Here is a 19872-nt window from a genome sequence, read left to right as displayed (position 1 = left end):
AAACTGATGTCATGCAAGAGCTGGTGTTAGAATGGCGACACAAGAAGAAATACTTTTATTTTTCCTCGTTTCTGATTTTTCTAAGTGTGCTGCATTCTGCACAATGATTTTTTATGTGCTGGAAGGGACAAGGTGTCCCTTCCTGCACATATACAATAATTAAATAAGGACCATTTGCTACTTATATGCATGCTGCAGAATGCAGCACACATAGAAGTAACAATTCACCATTATAGCTTGTTTATCTGCAGGGAGGGACACCTTTCTGCACATAAACAATTATTTCTGTCAATGCAGGCACCCTTGCACTATAGTGCAAGGTGCGCCTAGTTGGTGCTAGGCAGCTAATTGTAGCGCAAGTGCTAGGGAAAACACAGGGGTGAGCTGTATTGTTGTGAATACGGAGCATCCCTACTGCCAAATGTAGTGCAGCTCTGCGCTCCAACATTCCTTTGTAAATGCACTCCATGGTTTGGCCACCTCCAAATCCAACATCCCATGTAACCCTTATGCCTGTTTATCCTCAGAGGACACATATCATACTTGTCCGTAATCTCTCAAACCTAGACTATGACAATGCACTTTTTCTGGGCTTCCCTCAAACTTCACAGGAAGACTCAAAAAGGTTCAACATACCCAGCTTGATCACTAATACCCCTGAAAACCTCTAATCCAAGAACATGTCTCAACTGCCCTTTAATCCCAATACTAGTTACCAATGACCTACAAAGTAAATTGCCGAACAATCCACATCACACCCACCAAATCAGCACCCAGAAGGACCCAGAGGTGCTAGAAGCGAGGCTCCCCCAATATCGACCAGGCACACACTCACATCAATTCTTGTTGTCATAATGAAAGCACATCACCCCAAAATAAAAATATTCCAATATTGACCAGTGTCCCCTGTAGCATTTCCAGTCTAAAGCACAGGGTTCTATTTTGTGTGTATTGTCACTAGGATAAAGGATGGCCCTGTGGGCAACACAGAGTGCCATAGATAGCCAATAGAGTGCATGAAGGGCTGGTATGATGATGCTGTTTGGGTTCAATAATTGCCTTGCAGCTGCTTTTTTGCTTTGAGTAGGTTTTACAGTTTGTGGTGCAGTGCTCCTCAGTAAAGTCCATTTACATAGTCCTGAATCAATGGTAGTCTGGACAGCATGTGGAATATCCAAATACATAAAAATGCATTCAAGGACTGCCAATGGAAAACCAATTCTGCTGTTAACAGTTCAAGCAATGGATTATTGATAAGTGCTAGTTTGAGGTATATGATCTCTCTTACATTTTTCACTTCACTTGATTGAGTTTCTTGGTCAGATGGAAGCAGGCTGGTAATTTTCCCATTTAACAAAATGAGGATCTTAGTTTTTCATGAGTTAAGTTTTGTATGTTCCATTCCCCCCCCCGCATTCTAGGGCTCAGAGACAATGATTTAGACCCGAAGAATCTATGCACATTGAAATTTCTAGTCAAGAACTCTGAAGTACCGCCACGAAACTAAAGAGCAGTAAAAAAAAGTTCGAATCAAAAATAATGCAGATTATTGGGACATATCAAAAGATACATATCATTCTTTTTTAATTCTCATGCAGACAGCTTTCAGTTCACATCCACATACATATAAATACAACATATAAATACATACATTGAAAGAGGCTTATCGACAGCTCCTACAGCCATTGATTACTGTAATTCAGCTGGCTTTAGGCACTGGCCAACAGGGCGGTCTATCCGCGTTGGCATCAGCCCGTGGCGTTTTGTGGCTGTGAACATCCTAATAATAATGCATGTCCTCATTCCCATACACATATGCTTGTTGCCCTCTCAGACCACTAGTTGTTCATTGCTATCTAGTGCTTCTAAATCCCCACCCCCTACCTGCCTCCTTCACACTCCAAGGTGTATAACAAGTCTCTGCATACAATTGGGTTGTTGGTTGACTGGGGCGTGAGCCCTGGCGAATTAGCAACCCACAATCTTTGTCAGGGCAAGAGACAAGCAAACCACATATTAACCTTTGCTCAACCACCTCGTAGCCTGGTACGAATCTATGACAGAATATCGAGAAAGCAAATATCGACAGACAAAATATCGGCGCTGGAATATCGAAGGCAAGTATATCGACACCCTATCTACAACATCGTAAGTACAAAAATATCGAAAATAAAATATTGATGTTAAAAATATCGTAATTAAAAATATCGTTTTTTTCCCAGTAAAAAAAAATAGTTAAATTAAATAAATAATACTTATATATAATTTAAACTTATTTAAATATTTGTTATAATGTTTAAAATGAATAAATAATACATATGTAATATTAAACATGTAATTAAAATTAAACATACAATATATAATATATACTTAATTAAGATATATATATTTATTAAATTAATTAAAAATATTAACAAATACTATAAATTAAAAATACATCAACACTCATAAAATAATAACATAAATAATAATAAATAATTATATTTAATAAATAACAACAATTAAATATTTTAAAAATTAATTAAATACAACATTATGTAACATATTAAATAAATAAATAAATATAAATAATATTGGATAGCGTAAGGGTAAAAATTACTATTCAAACTCCAAAGGGTGCAACAGTAGGGAAAGCGTTGGATAGCAGGTGGGTAAAAATTACTATTTCCACTCCAGTAACTGCAATAGTAGGGAAAGCGTTGGATAGCGTAGGGGGAAAAATTACTATTCCCACTCCAGAGATTGCAACATTAGGGAAAGCGTTGGATAGCGAGTGGGTAAAAATTACTATTCCCACTCCAGTGAGTGCAACAATAGGGAAAGCGTTGGATAGCGTACGGGTAAAAATTACTATTCCAACTCCAGAGGGTGCAACAGTAGGGAAATCTTTGGATAGCATAGGGGTAAAATTACTATTTCAACTCCAAAGAGTGCAACAGTAGGGAAACAGTTGGATAGCGTAGGGTGAAAAATTACTATTCCCACTCGAGAGAGTGCAACAATAGGGAAAGCGTTGGATAGCGGGTGAGTAAAAATTACTATTCCCACTCCAGTGAGTGCAACAGTAGGGAAAGCGTTGGATAGCGGGTGGGTAAAAATTACTATTCCCACTCCAGAGAGTGCAACAGTAGGGAAAGCGATGGATAGCGTACGGGTAAAAATTACTATTCCAACTCCAGAGGGTGCAACAGTAGGGAAAGAGTTGGATAGCGTAGGGGTAAAATTACTATTCCAACTCCAAAGAGTAGAACAGTAGGGAAAGAGTTGGATAGCTTAGGGGAAAAAATTACTATTCCCACTCCAGAGAGTGCAACAATAGGGAAAGTGTTAGATAGCGGGTGGGTAAAAATTACTATTCCAACTCCAAAGAGTGCAAATGTAGGGAAAGTGTTGGATAGCGTAGGGATAAAATTACTATTCCAACTCCAAAGAGTGGAACAGTAGGGAAAGAGTTGGATAGAGTAGGGGGAAAAATTACTATTCCCACTCCAAAGAGTGCAACAGTAGGAAAAGCGTAGGATAACGGGTGGGTAAAAATTACTATTCCCACTCCAGTGGGTGCAACAGTAGGGAAAGTGTTGGATAGCGTAGGGGTAAAATTACTATTCCAACTCCAAAGAGTGCAACAGTAGGGAAAGATTTGGATAGCGTAGGGGGAAAAATTACTATTCCCACTCCAGAGAGTGCAACAGTAGGGAAATCGTTGGATAGTGGGTAGGTAAAAATTACTATTCCCACTCCAAAGAGTGCAACAGTAGGGAAAGCATTGGATAGCGGGTGGGTAAAAATTACTATTCCCACTCAAGTGAGTGCAAAAGTAGGGAAAACGTTGGATAGCAAGTGGGTAAAAATTACTATTCCCACTCCAGTGGGTGCAACAGTAGGGAAAGCGTTGGATAGCGGGTGGGTAAAAATTACTATTCCCACTCCAGTGAGTGCAACAGTAGGGAAAGCGTTTGATAGCGTACAGGTAAAAATTACTATTCCAACTCCAAAGAGTGCAACAGTAGGGAAAGAGTTGGATAGCGTAGGGGGAAAAATTACTATTCCCACTCCATAGAGTGCAACAGTAGGGAAAGCGTTGGATAGCGGGCGGGTCTAAATTACTATTCCCACTCAAGAGAGTGCAACAGTAGGGAAAGCGTTGGATAGCGGGTGGGTAAAAATTACTATTTCCACTCCAGTGAGTGCAACAGTAGGGAAAGCTCTGAATAGCATAGGGGTGAAATTACTATTCCAACTCCAAAGAGTGCAACAGTAGGGAAACATTTGGATAGCGTAGGGGGAAAAATTACTATTTACACTCCAGAGAATGCAATAGTAGGGAAAACGTTGGATAGTGGGTGGGTAAAAATTGCTATTCCCACTCCAGAGGGTGCAACACCAGGGAAAGCGTTTAATAGCGTAGAATTTTATTTTAACATACTTATAAATTATTCTTATATTTGAAATAATGTATAAATAATTTTTGAAATACATCAACATCAATAAAATACAATTACTAATTAATAAAAGCAATGAAATGTAAAATAATTAATTGACAATAAATTAACAACAAACACCATTAAATAATAATAATTAAATATTACTCACCAAATAATGAAAATAATAAAAATAACTATTTATCATAAAAAAAATAAGTTACATTTAATTTACAAATACAATTTAAGAAACAATATACAAAATATAAAAAAATTGTAAAAAAGTCTACCAATTAATTAATGATTTTTTTCTAGTTATTAAAAAATAATTACGATTTAAAAATATTAATTCCCAATTAAATAAATGTATTATGTTTAAAAATAATTATTTGCCAATTAATAATTAATTATTACTTCCCACTCAATACCCCTATAAAACCACAACACGCTCCAATACTAAAACATCGCATTTAATAAAAATTAACAATAATTACCAATTAAATAATTAATTGATCAATTAAAATAATTAATTTCCAAATAATAAATAATTATAAAATACATTATACATCAAATAAATTAATTAATTACAATTAAATTATTTCCCACCCTATTCCCCTATTAACCCACAACCCAATTAACATTAATTACCAATTAAAATATAATTTATCAATTACAATAATTAATTGCCAATTAATAAATAGTTACTAATTTAATTATACATAAAATTATTAATTAATTACAATAAAATCACTTCCCAGCCTATCCCCCTATAAACCCACAACCCGCTCTGATACTAAAACATAACAGTTTAATAAAAATTAACATTAATTACCAATTAAATAATTAATTTATCAATTAAAATAATTAATTGCCAAATAATAATTACATTAAAAATTATTTACACATAAATAAATCATTAATTATTTACAATTAAATTACTTCCCGCCCTATTCCCCTATAAACCCACAACCCGCTCCGGTACTAAAACATAACATTTAATAAATATTCACATTAAATACCAATTAAATAATTAATTCATCAATTAAAATAATTAATTGCCAATTAATAATTAAAATAAAAATTAATTACACAGAAAAAAATCATTAATTACTTACAATTAAATTACTTCCCACCCTATTCCCCTATAAACCCACAACCCGCTCTGGTAATATATAAAAAAAATACACATATAATATAAATTAATTTAAATACTTAACAAATACATATAACACATACATAATAAAAAACATAAAAATAATACTAATATCGATATTAGTGACATCGAAATTAGTTACATCGATATATATGCTATCGATATTACTAACTTCGATATTACTTACATCGATATAAATAAATTCGATATCACTTACCTTAGGATCGATATTCTGTCCAACGATATTCTTGACATCGATATTCATGACCTTCGAAATTTCAAACACGATATTTTGGTAGGTCGATATTTAAAACTCGATATTTTGACTGTGTACCGCCTGGTACAGCTCAGACAGGCTTAACTTAGCAGCAATGTGTAAAGTATTTGTGCAAATATTCAAACAGTAACACACTGAAAATACACCACAAAAGGAGCCCACGACAGAGTTCGAAAATAGAGTCATTTTTAATAAATAAAACAAGATCAAAATTACGAAAATCGAATCAGTAGAACCGGATACATTGAATTTTAAAGTTTTTAAAGAAAATAGTGCCAAAAGGCAGAAAGCGGCACCTGTGAATATCTGGTTATGCCAGACTGGGACAAAGTCCCAACTTCAGGCTGGCTGTGATGGAGCGAGGACCCAGTTAGGCCCGCTATACAAATGTACCTTTAATCCTAGTTTGCAGAGCGTTGTGGGATCCACATTGAAGATGTGTTGCGCAGCTGAGACATTGCATTGATTCCGAGAGGCGGCAAGGTTGCGGTCTGAGGTCATGTTGTGTAGACATTGAGGATCCCATCAACAAGGCTTGAGACGCAAAGTCCGGTGTCATAAATGTGATCAAAGTGATTTATCGGTTCAGAAGAGCTGCAATGAAGAGTCTGTAATGAGAGATGTGAGTGCCTGCACCAAGGATGCGTTCCGGCAGAGGTGGTTCTGAAGGCGATGCAGGCTGCAGCTGCTATGCGAGTCTTTGCGACTGGTCCAATCCAGGCAGCAGGAGCAATGTGTAGGTTCTGATCAGGTTTGCATCGCACAGCAAAGGAGATGCGTCGCTTCCACTGAAACCACAAGCTAACAGAGCACCTTAGGCCCACTTCCAAGAGTCCAGGACTGCGTTGGCACCACTAGGCTAGGTAGATTGTCTAGGAGGAATACAGAAAGCCCAAATACACCCAGTCATGTGACCAGAGACAGGCTGCAGGCACTAAATGGCTAAGGCAGGAAAGTGGCAACTTTCTAAAAGTGGCCTTTTCAGAATTGCAATTTAAAATACAGCTTCATTATGAATTAGGATTTTAAATTGTGATACCAGAGACACCAAGCCTAAAGTAATATCTCTTTCTAGGTCCAAATTCCACTTATAAAATGTAGTATGGCAACTCCAATGTTATTCTATGGGTGAGACAGGCCTTTCAGTAGTGAAAAAGGAATGTTTGAGTTTTTGACTACCAGGACATGTAAAACGTAAATGTGCATGTCCTACCTTTTAAATACACTGCAGCCTACCCTCTGGGCTGTCCAGGCCCTACCCTAGGGGTCACTTACATGCATGAAAAGGAAAGGTTTAGGCCTGGCAAGAGGTCTATTTTGCAAGGTTGAAATGGCAGTTTAAACTGCATACACAGGCTCTGCAATGGTAGGCTTGAGAAATATTTAAAAAGATACTTAAGTCGGTGGCACAGTCAGTACTGCAGGCACACTAGTTGAACAAGACGAGAAATTGTCCTAACTGTCATATTCATATGCTGTTAAAGCACTTTAACAGACTTTAGACCATAAATTCAATTGATATGAATTTAAAGCATTTATTTGCCAAATCATTCTTTTAGTTAAAGGACCTTTGATCCACAGCATTTCATAGGTCAGATAAGTATGGATATGTTCAATTATATGGCCCTGTCCAGCCGCCTAGGACCAAACCCCTTTCTTGCTATAAAGCAGGCATACTAGTAGCCTTTACTTTTCAGGCCCAGGCACATGTAGTCCACTTTACTAGGGACTTATAAGTGAATTAGATATGCCAATTGGGGATAAGTCGATATTTTCAAATCTAAAGGAGGAAGTACAAGCACTTTAGCAGTGGTTAGAAGTGCTAGAATGTGCAGAGTCCTAATACCAGCAAACACACAATCAGAAAAAGTGGATGAGGAAGGCAAAAGGTTGGAAGCAAGACAGCCCTAAGGCTGACAGGTCTAACAGTCCCCATTAGCACTTGTGCACAGTATAGCTTTTAATACAAGTTCCATTTGGCATAATCAGTGCTATTTCCAATGCACAATGCTGCAATTACTCTTGGACACTTTGCATCACACTTGTGATGCTGTTCATGGATTCCCTTCTTCGTAATGGTGCTGTATGTGACTGTCTTGAACAAATAAATAGCTCCACATCATGTGGCAGACAGACCAGGGATTGGTACACATGTGCAGTGCTCACTCCATCTCTGGCGGGTCTTCAGTGCGTCAGGTGGAAAATTGGACCAGCGATTTTCTGAGGAGGGTTCACTGTCACCAACGAAAGAACAAACAAAGCCTTCTTCAGTGGAATACTATAAGATAACACTATACTGACCTAGCAACAAAGCCTGCCACCCCCGGCACCCACTGCCTGCAGTGGGGGTGGCATACGTGAGCAAATCTTCTCACAGGTAGAACAATAGCTCCAGCGATAATAATCCCAGGGCAGCGTGAGCAGTCACCATTACTACCACCAGCACCAGTAGCAATACTACCAGGGCCAGTACTAGTAGAGAAAATACTACCAGCATCAGTTTCAGCACTTGCAGCAGCATTACAGAAAGTACCGCCTGCCAGCAGCAGAAATACCAACACCAAGAGCACTGTTGTCAAGGAGGGAATGTCACAAGTAAAATCAACAGAGGTCTCTCGGGTTGCTAGGGCACCCTCACAACAACTGCTCAACAGCCTTCAAGCTCAGGGCTACTTTTAGTTCAGCTTCCAGTGGCTATGATAGGAATGGCAGAGCAGGAATACTGCTTTTGGAAACCCTCTGCTCTGATGAGATGGTCTTTGGCCAAGGATGCTTTTACTGGTACCTATATACACTCTTCCTGCTCCAAAGAGCTCCTCCTTTTTCCTCTCACTGGCTCCTGTATAACGTTTCACTCTTCTCCCCATAGCTCCTCTGTAATATCTTCCTCCCTCTACATTCAGTGGCTTCTTTACAGACTTACTCTTTCTCACCTTTGCTCTCTGTGGATCCTGTGTAGTCTCTTACAAGCCGTCACAGACTCCTGAGCAGTATTTCCCTCAACTCTTCCTGTTGTGTCTCCAGTCTGTCAACCAACTCTGGTCTCACTGATTCTTGTACAGTGTCTTTTGCTGCTCTCAATATCTCCTGTGCAGTCTATTTCCTCTGCCCTAACTTGCTCCTCAGTAGTCACTCCAACGTAGTGCAGTTAGGGGCCTCATTCCAATGTGTGAGACAAAAAAGAACAACAAAAGGCAACAATGTGTGGGACATACAACTCTGATGATTTGACAAGCTCGCCAGTAATAACTAACGTGGAAATCCTATATTCCTCAGAACTTTCATATAATGCATATAATGCACAGTAAGATAAACAAAGGTTTGTACAGACTTGTTCATACTATGCATAGAATATGTTGGGAGCCTTAGCGATTACAGCTCAGGTGGAATATGTCCAAGCCACATGCTTACAGTCCAGCAATTTATAAATAGTTTATATTTATATCAAATATAAATGCAAACGTATCCATTGCTAGGATACTCTACGGAGTATCTGTTGTGCTTTACAAGTTCTTTCTCATTCATTCATTCATAAGGTGCTCCACTTGCAAAATGTAAGGCAGCGCAGTGCATGTGAATGGTAACCAAGTAACAGAAATAAAATACAACTTTGAACTTTCTTTTCTGAAAACAGAACACATCAAGTGGGATAAGATGGTTATACTGTATATATATCTTTGCCCTACAACATTTTTTATTGTAGTCCAATCCAGGAAAGATCGTTGATATTTCGTCCCCAAGAATGACTTTACATGAGTCTTCCTCGGCACATGTTAGAATGCACCCTCCATATCAGAGGAATGCTTACTGCTAACACAGGTGGATGTATGGGGGGATTGTTGTTATTTCACTTCCACCAATATGAAAACAAGAGGTCTACAGATCCTCAATAGGGAAACAAGAAGTCCAAAGATAGCAGAGAATTCCAGCTCTTGCTCTCAAGACAACGAAAAATTCTATGTTCCTCAGTTCTTGCATTAAATTCTACTTAGTCTTGTCTGTGACAAACTCAGTTTGACAAGTATAAACATAAACAAATAACACATATAATAAGATCATCCAGCCAATACCCATTTAGTATGTCATTAGATCATCATCTGCATAGACTACCAGGCTGTAGATTATACATCTCAAATTTAAAGAGATAAGCTATGGATTGACATAATAAGGACATGGTCATGTTTGGGCGTTTTGTGAAAGAGAACCACTTGAGACACTGAAGGCAGGTGTTATAATGCCAAGAGATGGCTAATGGCAGGGGACACAAAAATGGACTCCCTTTAGGTTAGAATGTTAAAAAAATATAAAGCATGGTGGTATAATGTTTGCATTAATAACAGGTTAGACACCTCTTTTGAATACCCCACACACATGGCTGTGAAACGACTGGAATTATGGTCACCTATTACTATGTACCTTGACACAAGTGCCAGTTAATCCTTCCGGCTGCAGCCGACTCAACATGAAGTCTCGAAATCCCCATGATTCCCCTAAACATTCTTAAAATGTTTGGTATTTTACTATGTTCTATTATTCATGTATACCATTCTACTCCTTGCTGTTTATTTTTTTTTATTTTTTTATTTCCATCTTTACTTTAGAACCCAATTCACTCAATTCTCTTGCAGCATTCTAAGTGATTTCTCTTGTACGATATACATTTAATATTGTAATTCTGTATTGACACCCTTGTTTTTTATCAATAAAACCTTTTCTGAACTTAAAAAAAGAATGTTCAAAAAATAAAATGTACGAATGTGAACGTGTACAAGATAAAAGAGACATTCATAGGAGCCCTTTGATACTCCAGATGTAAGATTTAATTCATTGACAACTTAGCAATTGGCACGTTTGGATGTTGGAAAATTATATCAATGCAGCTTTATTGATGACTGGCTGGTGGTTTAAGGATCTCTGCTAAATACAGAATCATATACGGAAAAAGATGGGGATGAGAGGAAAATGAGGTATTGTCTTTAACAATCATACACACGTTGATGAAAAACTGCAGGCAAAGTGAAAGAAAATTTAAAATGTGGACCAACATGGTTATACAAGTGATATTTATTAAATATTTTTAAACTGGAATGCAGGTGTTACGTATTTTGAAATATGCATTCTTTCCAACTTGTGTAATAGAACTTCAGACATGCTTTAATGATTGTGATTGATGTCTTACTATTTCCTTTCAAACTGGTGTGACAACTGAAAAGGTTATTTTAATATTCTGTGGCAGCACCTCTGGCAAGCTCTAAATTAGAGTGTAGCAAAAAGAATGTTTGCATCATCCACTTCTAGCTGATCTTTTATATTTTTTCATCAAAGAATACAGCACAAACGTTTGGCTCAATTGTAGCTTTTATTTACCTCTATCTGCTTCCACTAGCTGCTTCTTTAATTGCTTTCTTTGTTGCAGGGTTTTAAGCTCACCATGACTATTGTGTTTCGGTGTATCCCCACGCCCTTACTTTTTTTCAAAATTTTGTTTTTCTGCAATAATTTACATATTTTGTCATAGTCCCTGAACTGGAAAGTTTGGAGCTGTAGAGGAAAAAAAGCAATACATCAAAAGAGATCATACTGACCACTTTGGAAGGACCCCAGTCAGTCAGTTCAGCACAGGCATTAGTCTCCACTGCCCTGATAGACAGCCTGACATTTTGTGAGCAGCCCATCTGCTTGGTGGAGATCACACTGCCTTCAGAGCAACCATTAGTGGTGGCTCTGAAGGCAGATATGTTTGTTAAGAGATTGCCATGTAGTTTTGGCCCGTTCAGTAAACTATTTGGGCCTTATCTACAACAAAGTAACGCAGCGAGTTGCCGCAAGCCATTTGGCTGCACCACGCTGCATTACTTTGGAAGCAAAGGGATGCGTCATATCTACAATGACATGACACATCACTTTGCTCTCTCCTGCACTGGCGCACAATTGGCCGTCATGCACCGACAGAGGCACGCTTGGGTGCCTGTGTTGCGGGTATGATTTTTTTTGTGCAGGAAGGCACACCTTCATGCACAAAAACAATCACAAGAGGTGTTTTCCTCTCCCATGTGTGCTGCAGGATGCAGCACGCATAGAAAAAGGATAAAACTAAGAAAATGAAAAAATTTCTCCTCATTGCGACTCCCTACATCCCACCTGGGGAGGCGTAGCATTCTGACCCATTTCCAGGTTTATATTTTCTCGTATGGAGCGCTTTTTTCATGCAAATTGATGCCTGAGAAGGAACCGTATTTACATGTGGCCTTGTAAATAAGGTGCTTGTAAAAATGCCCCTTTGTTTAAAAAACATAAATGAACCTGACACATTTTCCCAGTGCATGGGAGGTTGGTTGGGGGTAGGGTAGTTATTTGCATTGTTTTCATTTCATTTTGCCTGCCAGTCCCAAACAGGAAAAATTTACATCTGTAGGCCCTCCCTAAAAAGGCCGAGGTAGGCCTTCTGAAGTACGTTGACCAATAGCCCTGTGGTGGACAGCCAGCTGGTCAAAGGTTTGTGACGCAAGATGTCTGAAAAAGGCCGCATTACACCACTTCCTGTGATACGGTGCGACACTTGTAGAAAAAATTCTACCGTGAATACATGGCAACAACAGAACACGTGCGCTGTTGTTTACAGGACTTTTGTAGTTTTGCTCTTTTTTTAGCAGAAAATTCATTCTCGCATTAAAAATTAGAATGAGGATGTGTTTCTTGCTAAAATACATTGCTAAATAACAAACTTCCATTTCGGGAAATCTTATGCAAAAGCAAACTTTTTACGCTCTTGCACCAAACTCTAATAGATGCACAAAGTCACTAGAAGAGAAATCTCAGTTTGAGACAGAGAAACCCAGTGGACAACTCTTCCTATTTTCTGAAATGTGTGCATGCTAAAATAGTTTAAAATGTTGTGGCGCTGGGTCTAAGAAACAGAGGGATGTTTAGGCCATACACTAAATGTGTATAGAAAGAAGATAACTCATCTGGCCATCAATGCAACATCAAAATATAGTGCTCATTGATATCCAATGTTCTTTTATTAATTTTCCTGTCACATCCGTCACAGCCGACGCGCGTTTCGCCCTCCGCTGGCTTTTTCAAGGCTGTAATTAGTACACAAGACATAGCACCATATCAGGTTTATATGTTCAGGGCCACCTACTTACATTTAATGTATTTAAAAAAAACATTTTAAATAATTTTTGTTTGATCCACATATGGATCGTGCCCTCAAAACAGTGAATATAAGTGAACCAACCACAAAAAATATTGGCCAATAAAGTAATCAGGATGAGATTCACACACAAATGTCATTGGTGGTGGTGGCACGATCCATATGTGGATCAAACAAAAATTATTTAAAATGGTTTTTTTTAAATACATTAAATGTAAGTAGGTGGCCCTGAACATATAAACCTGATATGGTGCTATGTCTTGTGTACTAATTACAGCCTTGAAAAAGCCCGCGGAGGGCGAAACGTGCATCGGCTGTGACGGATGTGACAGGAAAATTAATAAAAGAACATTGGATATCAATGAACACTGTGCACGTATACTTTGGATCTATAAGACTTTTTGAGCTATTGAATCTGACTTGGCTGGATGCCTATTGGATAATAGTGACTGAAAAGGATGTGCCTGGTATTAGTTTGTATAGTATATGATACTCCATCACACCGTGGGTGGGTAGGGGATCATTGATTGGTGCTATAAGGTGGATGAGCACAATACTGGTTTGCACTCCTACAAAGTTCTATAAATTCATATTGTCTATAAAATCTAAGAAGGGAGACATTTTGTGATGTGCTGATTGTGTTTGAGTAAATCCGCCATTTGTATATTGCTACATCAAAATATAGTGCTTTTGTAAGCAAACTGTTTTTGAAACGAGTACATACATGTATTTTGAACTTTCAATACCTACTCCTAGGGAACCAGGGGAAGAGTCACAGGCTTAATGTCCCAGCTTCCTATAACCTTTGAGCCACTTCATTGTCTGCCTTACAGCATCGAACTCCCCTTTAATTTCTATGTTGTGTGCTGTTGAAAATTCCATTCAGTAGCCGATATTCCTTTTGATTCGATGACATAGCAGAAAATGAGATAAATGCAGGTAGAAATATTCAATAATATGATTTGACGACTTCTATCAGTACAGATTCAGGAAGGAAGGCAAGGAAAGGGCTAGCAAACTGTACACCCGCGAACAAGTCCCCTTCTGTGAAGGGATATGAGGCCCCTAGAGTCACCACATACCCTTGCCACTTTAGACACACCTACTTACCTTACATCACTCTTAAATGTCATCTTTTTCTTTGATGCAAAGCATGGATGGGAGAATCTCTTACTTGATAATGTCCTACACAGCTAAGCATACCCTCTAGCACACAAACAAAAATGTATAACCAAAATGTTGTTGGGATCCCCACCCCCAAAATAGAGGTCCCCGTTAGGGTAGTTTCATTCAATGGAATGAGGGACGCTGTTCTATGTTCTGGACTTTTATCTTGCAAAGCATTGCTAGCCGATTTGAACATGCAATTAAGTTAATGTAAGCAAACCAAGGCTAAGATGCTTCAAATGTATTAGGTTGTCAAATAGAAACAGTGTCTTTGATGGCATGGAATGAAAAGGTCACCCTTGTGTCCGGTGTTTCCTTACCGTGAACTTTGCTGAAAAGAATGACGTGAACAATTGCATATTTTAAAAAACTTCAAATGAAAACACCTGCTTCCAAAACTTACTACACTCACAACTAAACTACTCTATACACATTACACAAATGAGTTTTACAGCTTGTTAAAAGCAAGACATCGATCATAGGACAAGCGTTCCATTATTTCCTGGCTTACCGAGTCTTCCAAAATCAATTGTTTGGTTTTGTTGAACCACCACCTTTTGTCAACTCTTCTTTCACTTTTACCTTTGCTTTACCATGATTCTCTTTTTCTCTCCCCTCAACTCTACCCCTAGAGTTTTGTAATCTCTCTATCTACATACTTTGATAACTTTTTCTGTTGCTCCTCACCTATTCTTCAACATCTGTTTTCCAATCCCTCTTCCCCCTTGATCTCATGATTTCCTTCTGTATCACCACTTTCTTCATTTACCTCCTTTCTTTTGCAATTATTTCCATCCACATCCCTCCTATTTCAGCCTCTTCCTACTGCACTTCCCCCAATCTCTCAAACATGTTTTGTGCTAGTGCTCTTCTTGTCACTTCTTCTTAGCTCCCCCATCAGGTACTCCAGTAAATGTAAATAAAGGGGAGGTGTTGTCAGAATAGCTAGTATGGCTGCAGAACCTTAAAGCTCCCCAAGCACGAGTACAGGGCCAGACTCTGTTCTTGTGAAAGAAGTTTTTATGTATGTCATATAAGTTCTTTTGACTCCAGGATATTAAAATATGTATTTATAGTGGCTTTTGGTCAGTCTGTTGCTCTTGATTGGATGACTTTCTTGTTTATCACAATTATCTGCTTGCTATTAGTTGGTTTTCCTCCAAATTCTTTCATTGGTTTTCTTCTTGATCATATTCTGATTGGATGACATATCCTTCCATTGCTTATAGCCACTGAGCTATTTGTTTCCTTTTTCTTATAACATTCCCTGGAAGTGCATGTGTTTCTTGCTCTCTCTCCCTGTGGGCTGCTTCCTCATTCACAGCCCTGCCCCTATAGTCTCCATGCTGTTCTTTCATCTGTAATTCCTTCCTGGTTTGTTTTAATAAACCTCACCTTTTGCACCCATGTACCTTCTTGCTCACTGTCAGCAACACTTAATTGATTCCCTCATTGCCCCATTCCTTCTTTGCTCCACAAACCTTCCCTTAGCAAAGTAATACATTTGCAGATAAATGTGAGTTCTGATAAGGATCTTTTTTAACCTGGCTTCCTGAAGACCCTCACTTTTGTTTTGTTTACCCTTATGCCACCTTCAAGTGCAATTCACCTGTCTTCTTATTACTTGGGTGGGCTTGACTACATTTACCTTTGTCCTTGCTCTTCTTCGCCTCTTCTGTGTACAGCATCTGCTGGGCTTAGTGATTCCTGCTTCCTTCTGCAATGCGGTGAAGATCTTCTGGCTGATATTTTTCCACATATACTAGTGCTGTATTGGGGCGTAGCCTAATAAGGTCTGATCATACGAACTCGTAATGTTTTTTTGTAATGCCTTGCATGGTAACTTATGTAATGGGTCAATATGTCATCAACATAAATCTTACCTCTTGAGATAGTTCCAAACCTAGAGTTTTGTGCAGCAGGGACAGACTGGAGCACTGATTTTTCGTTGCCCATTTCCTTTTGTCCCTTGATGTAACTTGGTTGTTCCTATTATGTTACTACTTGGGACAACAAAATGGGTGCCAGTTTGATGCAATCACCCCCTCCCAAAGAAAGCCTGGCCCACCTCCTCATGAATAGAAAAAGACATCAACAATCTATTTTCCTTTCTCAGGAATAGCCCAAAGTCCGGCCCGAAAGGTGACTTGGATGAAACATACGGCTCTATAAGCAGTTTACATGTGTCCCAGGAGTCTTTGCCCAGGTCTGGAAGAAAAACGAGAAACCACCCTGTGTCTGCATAAATCATCGCCTTATAAAAGAGGCGATCATTCTAAATTAAAAGGGAGCATTGAAACCAAAATTAATCCTGGAAAAGCTAGTCAAAGCAACCACACACTGTTGGTGGTCTCAACTAGAATAGAACCGTGGTTGTATACTTGTCAATCTTTCTATGAAAGCAACCCACATGCCTTGTAGCCTACTGGGAAAATGTGAGTGACAAAATGGACGGCTGGCCTGGCATTCAATTAAAAGCCATCAACACCTTCAAATTCTTTTAAAGAGCTGCATACTTCTCTCATTGAGTCTGGCCATTGGATGTTGTGCAATGCTGTCTGTAAAATATGATTCTCATTTGGCACTCTCAGTTTATTCAGGGAGTGCTGGCCCTTTTTTGTTGCTGCATATGCCAGTATGCTGGTAGGCTCAGCAAGATGTGAGCTCCATCTATGGATGATAATGCATGACTGTAGCAAATGTTGCAGAATATAACATTCATCATTGGAATGCTGTTTCTCAGCTGGAGTGTCAGGGAAGATTTGTGTCAGTGTCACTGTGATGATTTGGTGCGCAGAGGCCGGTGACACCACACTTTGCGACACCCCTGTCATGGCTCCACTTGACTGATGTCTCCCTGAGGCTAACAGGTGCATAGAGCATAACTGTACAGGTGTGGAGGTCACCTGGCCAGTGTCGTGTATCGGATCATAAATAATCTGTGGTATGAATCTGCCATGCGTAATTGCTTCCTGTTCTTTTTACTCTTGTTCTGTATTTGTTCTCCCTCTTTCTTTACGCATTCCTATTGGCTGCTATTAATGGATGCGTCTGCGTCACCACTCTACAGTGCGCTGCCACATTGAAGGGTTAATTTGCAGTCTATCATAGTTTTTATTATTATTTACGTTAATAGCACCAAACATTTAGGCGATGGAAGGTTTGCAAATTATTATTTGTTCCAATGTTTGCATTTTCCTTCATACTAAATATAATGCAATGTCAGATTTTGAGGTCTTTTATATGACATACACAGTTTGGAACAAAGGGAAATACCTTGAATTGAAAGAAATTATGTTACTCATTTAATGAATATAGCAAATGAGGATTACGAATCTGACATTGACTGAGCAATTTATCATAGTCTTACAGACATGTGATTCTTATGCCTAGTAACCTCCGTGTTTAAAAAAATGAATGGGCAAAGCCCTCATCATGAGTGACTCGGGTAATGGGATGGTATTTCCCCAACCTCTGATTTACTGATGAATTTGCTAGCTAGAGAATGTTTACCCAACATTAGCAGCACAGATCCTGATAACGGGTTTTATTTACTATGGCAGTTTCACAGAACTGTCACAGGCTCACAGCTGTCCTCTAATGAGCAGCAATGCCCTGACAGGTGTTATATTCGCTTTTCCATGGTAAGCGGGAGCCCCTCGAGGCTGGTTTTGAAAACCCAGGGCCACTCTTGGTGCCTCTGTTACTTTCCCAGACTCCCATGGCCGGACTGGCCAGCCGGGCAAGCGGGTTATTCCCCAAGAGGCTGGAGCCCCAGGAGGCAGGTTTTGATACGTGGAGGCGGGTTTCGACCTTCATGAGTGGTGGTGCATGTTGCAGTCTTGGTGGCAACTTGAAAGAGTTGCTCTGATCCTCGAGCTCATTAGCATATCTGCACACAGGGGCTGAATTTATAATTTTTCCCAGGGATGTTTTAAGTTTCCAGTTCGGCCCTGCAGACTCCCTGAGGTTAATTGCAGCAGCTTCAAGAGAAAGAGGGGAGGGGAGGGGGCTAACGGTGAGCGAGAGAGAAGAGAGAGGAGAGGAAAGAAAAGGAATGGATAGATGGAGATAGCTAGAGGAGACTGAGGGACTTATTTACAAGCTCTAGCGCCGCCGGTGCTGCCCTTTTTTTTATGCACCAGTGGTACAATGGGCTTGCCCATATTTTCAAGGCCACGTAAAGTCACCCTGCGTGATGTTTCATGCCCTTGTAAATATGGGCATCTTTCACACATTACTCTGCATGAAAAGAGCATTCCATGGGTGTTGCTGTGAGTGTTACCATGTTCCATGAAAGTCAAGGAATCCCAGATTTACAACATTTTGTAAAACTGGGAATGCTTCAGAATCCTACTCCTCCACAGGGGAGGCGTAAGAATGGTGCAACAGCGAGAAATTTAATTTCTCCTTGTTTTTTTCCTCTTGTTATGCATGCTGCAGAATGAGGAAAATGACATAAATGTGTTTAGAAAACATTTAGGAAACACATCTAATACTGGACTTTCAAACTTACATTATTAGTATGTAAACACCCAATTACTGTTCAGTATCAAAAATATATGTATTCATGCAACAATATTTTTTGTTCATTTATCGTTTTTGTTAAAAATTGAAGTTTGATACAAATTCATTGTATCCATAATCAAAATGGATTATTGACTTAATTCAATATAAATCACATGGTCGATCTATATTCCCTAATCTGCATAGTCAGACATACTCCCTTATTCATTCAGTGCCTATCTCTTCACAAATTTTGTGAGGATCTTATACAAGAATTGTATATGATTTTTAAGGCAAAACATAATAATAGTCATTCATTTCATGTTTTATAAAGAAGACCATTTTTTCATATAATTCAGGGGGACGCGCTACCGGAACAAACTTCTACCTCACCTTGTCCTTGTTGCCTGGAACTCTTGCTGCCCCTGGCTGCTCGTGTGGGCTTTTGTTTGCTGCTTCGCTGCTGAGGGGACTTTTTGCTGCCTCCTCCATCTCGCAAACCGTGCGCTGCCCAGGACTCCATCTCCCAGAAGGGCAGCGCGTTCTCGCGAGAGGCGTGTGGCCCTTCCCCCGCCCCCGGGGCTTTAAATTGCTGCGCGGACTCCCACGGCGCGGGACGCGCGCGGGCCAAGGGCGGGCCCGTCCAAGGCCGCCATAGGCCGGATAAGGCTGAGCTGGGTCCCCCACCTATATACGTGTCTTTTTGAGTAGCAAGTTCGTCAAGGTCCTGGTCAGTGTCATCTAGACCAAGCTATATTGTTTGTGACTCATATGGCAAGTAAACGGAAGACTGGTCTGAAGGTGGGGGGAGGCGTGGTTGGAACACTGGATGCTTTTCTAAACAGGGCCGAATCAGTATTGCAGAAAGAAATAATTTTAACGGAAAAAAGATTATCCCTGGGATCCATTGGGCAAAAAAGATCATCTTTGGGGGCCATTAGGCAAAATCCCCTGTACCAGTATTAACTCTTCAACATATAGTACATGCCAGTATTGAGGGACAGAATTTGGGTCAGGGAACAATTGGTATTATTGATTTAAATCCAGAAGTTGACACAGTTGAAGAATCCAATTTGAGCAATTCCAGTGACCAGATTTATGAGCAGTCACCAAGACCAACAGATGCTTTGTACATAGACCCAATAAGCCCTATAGTATCTGCCCTGAACACTTCAAGGCGATCCAATAC

This window comes from Lissotriton helveticus, chromosome 8, assembly GCF_964261635.1.
Source record: "Lissotriton helveticus chromosome 8, aLisHel1.1, whole genome shotgun sequence".
Classification (NCBI taxonomy): domain Eukaryota; kingdom Metazoa; phylum Chordata; class Amphibia; order Caudata; family Salamandridae; genus Lissotriton; species Lissotriton helveticus.
Note: the sequence above shows the minus strand (reverse complement) of the source record.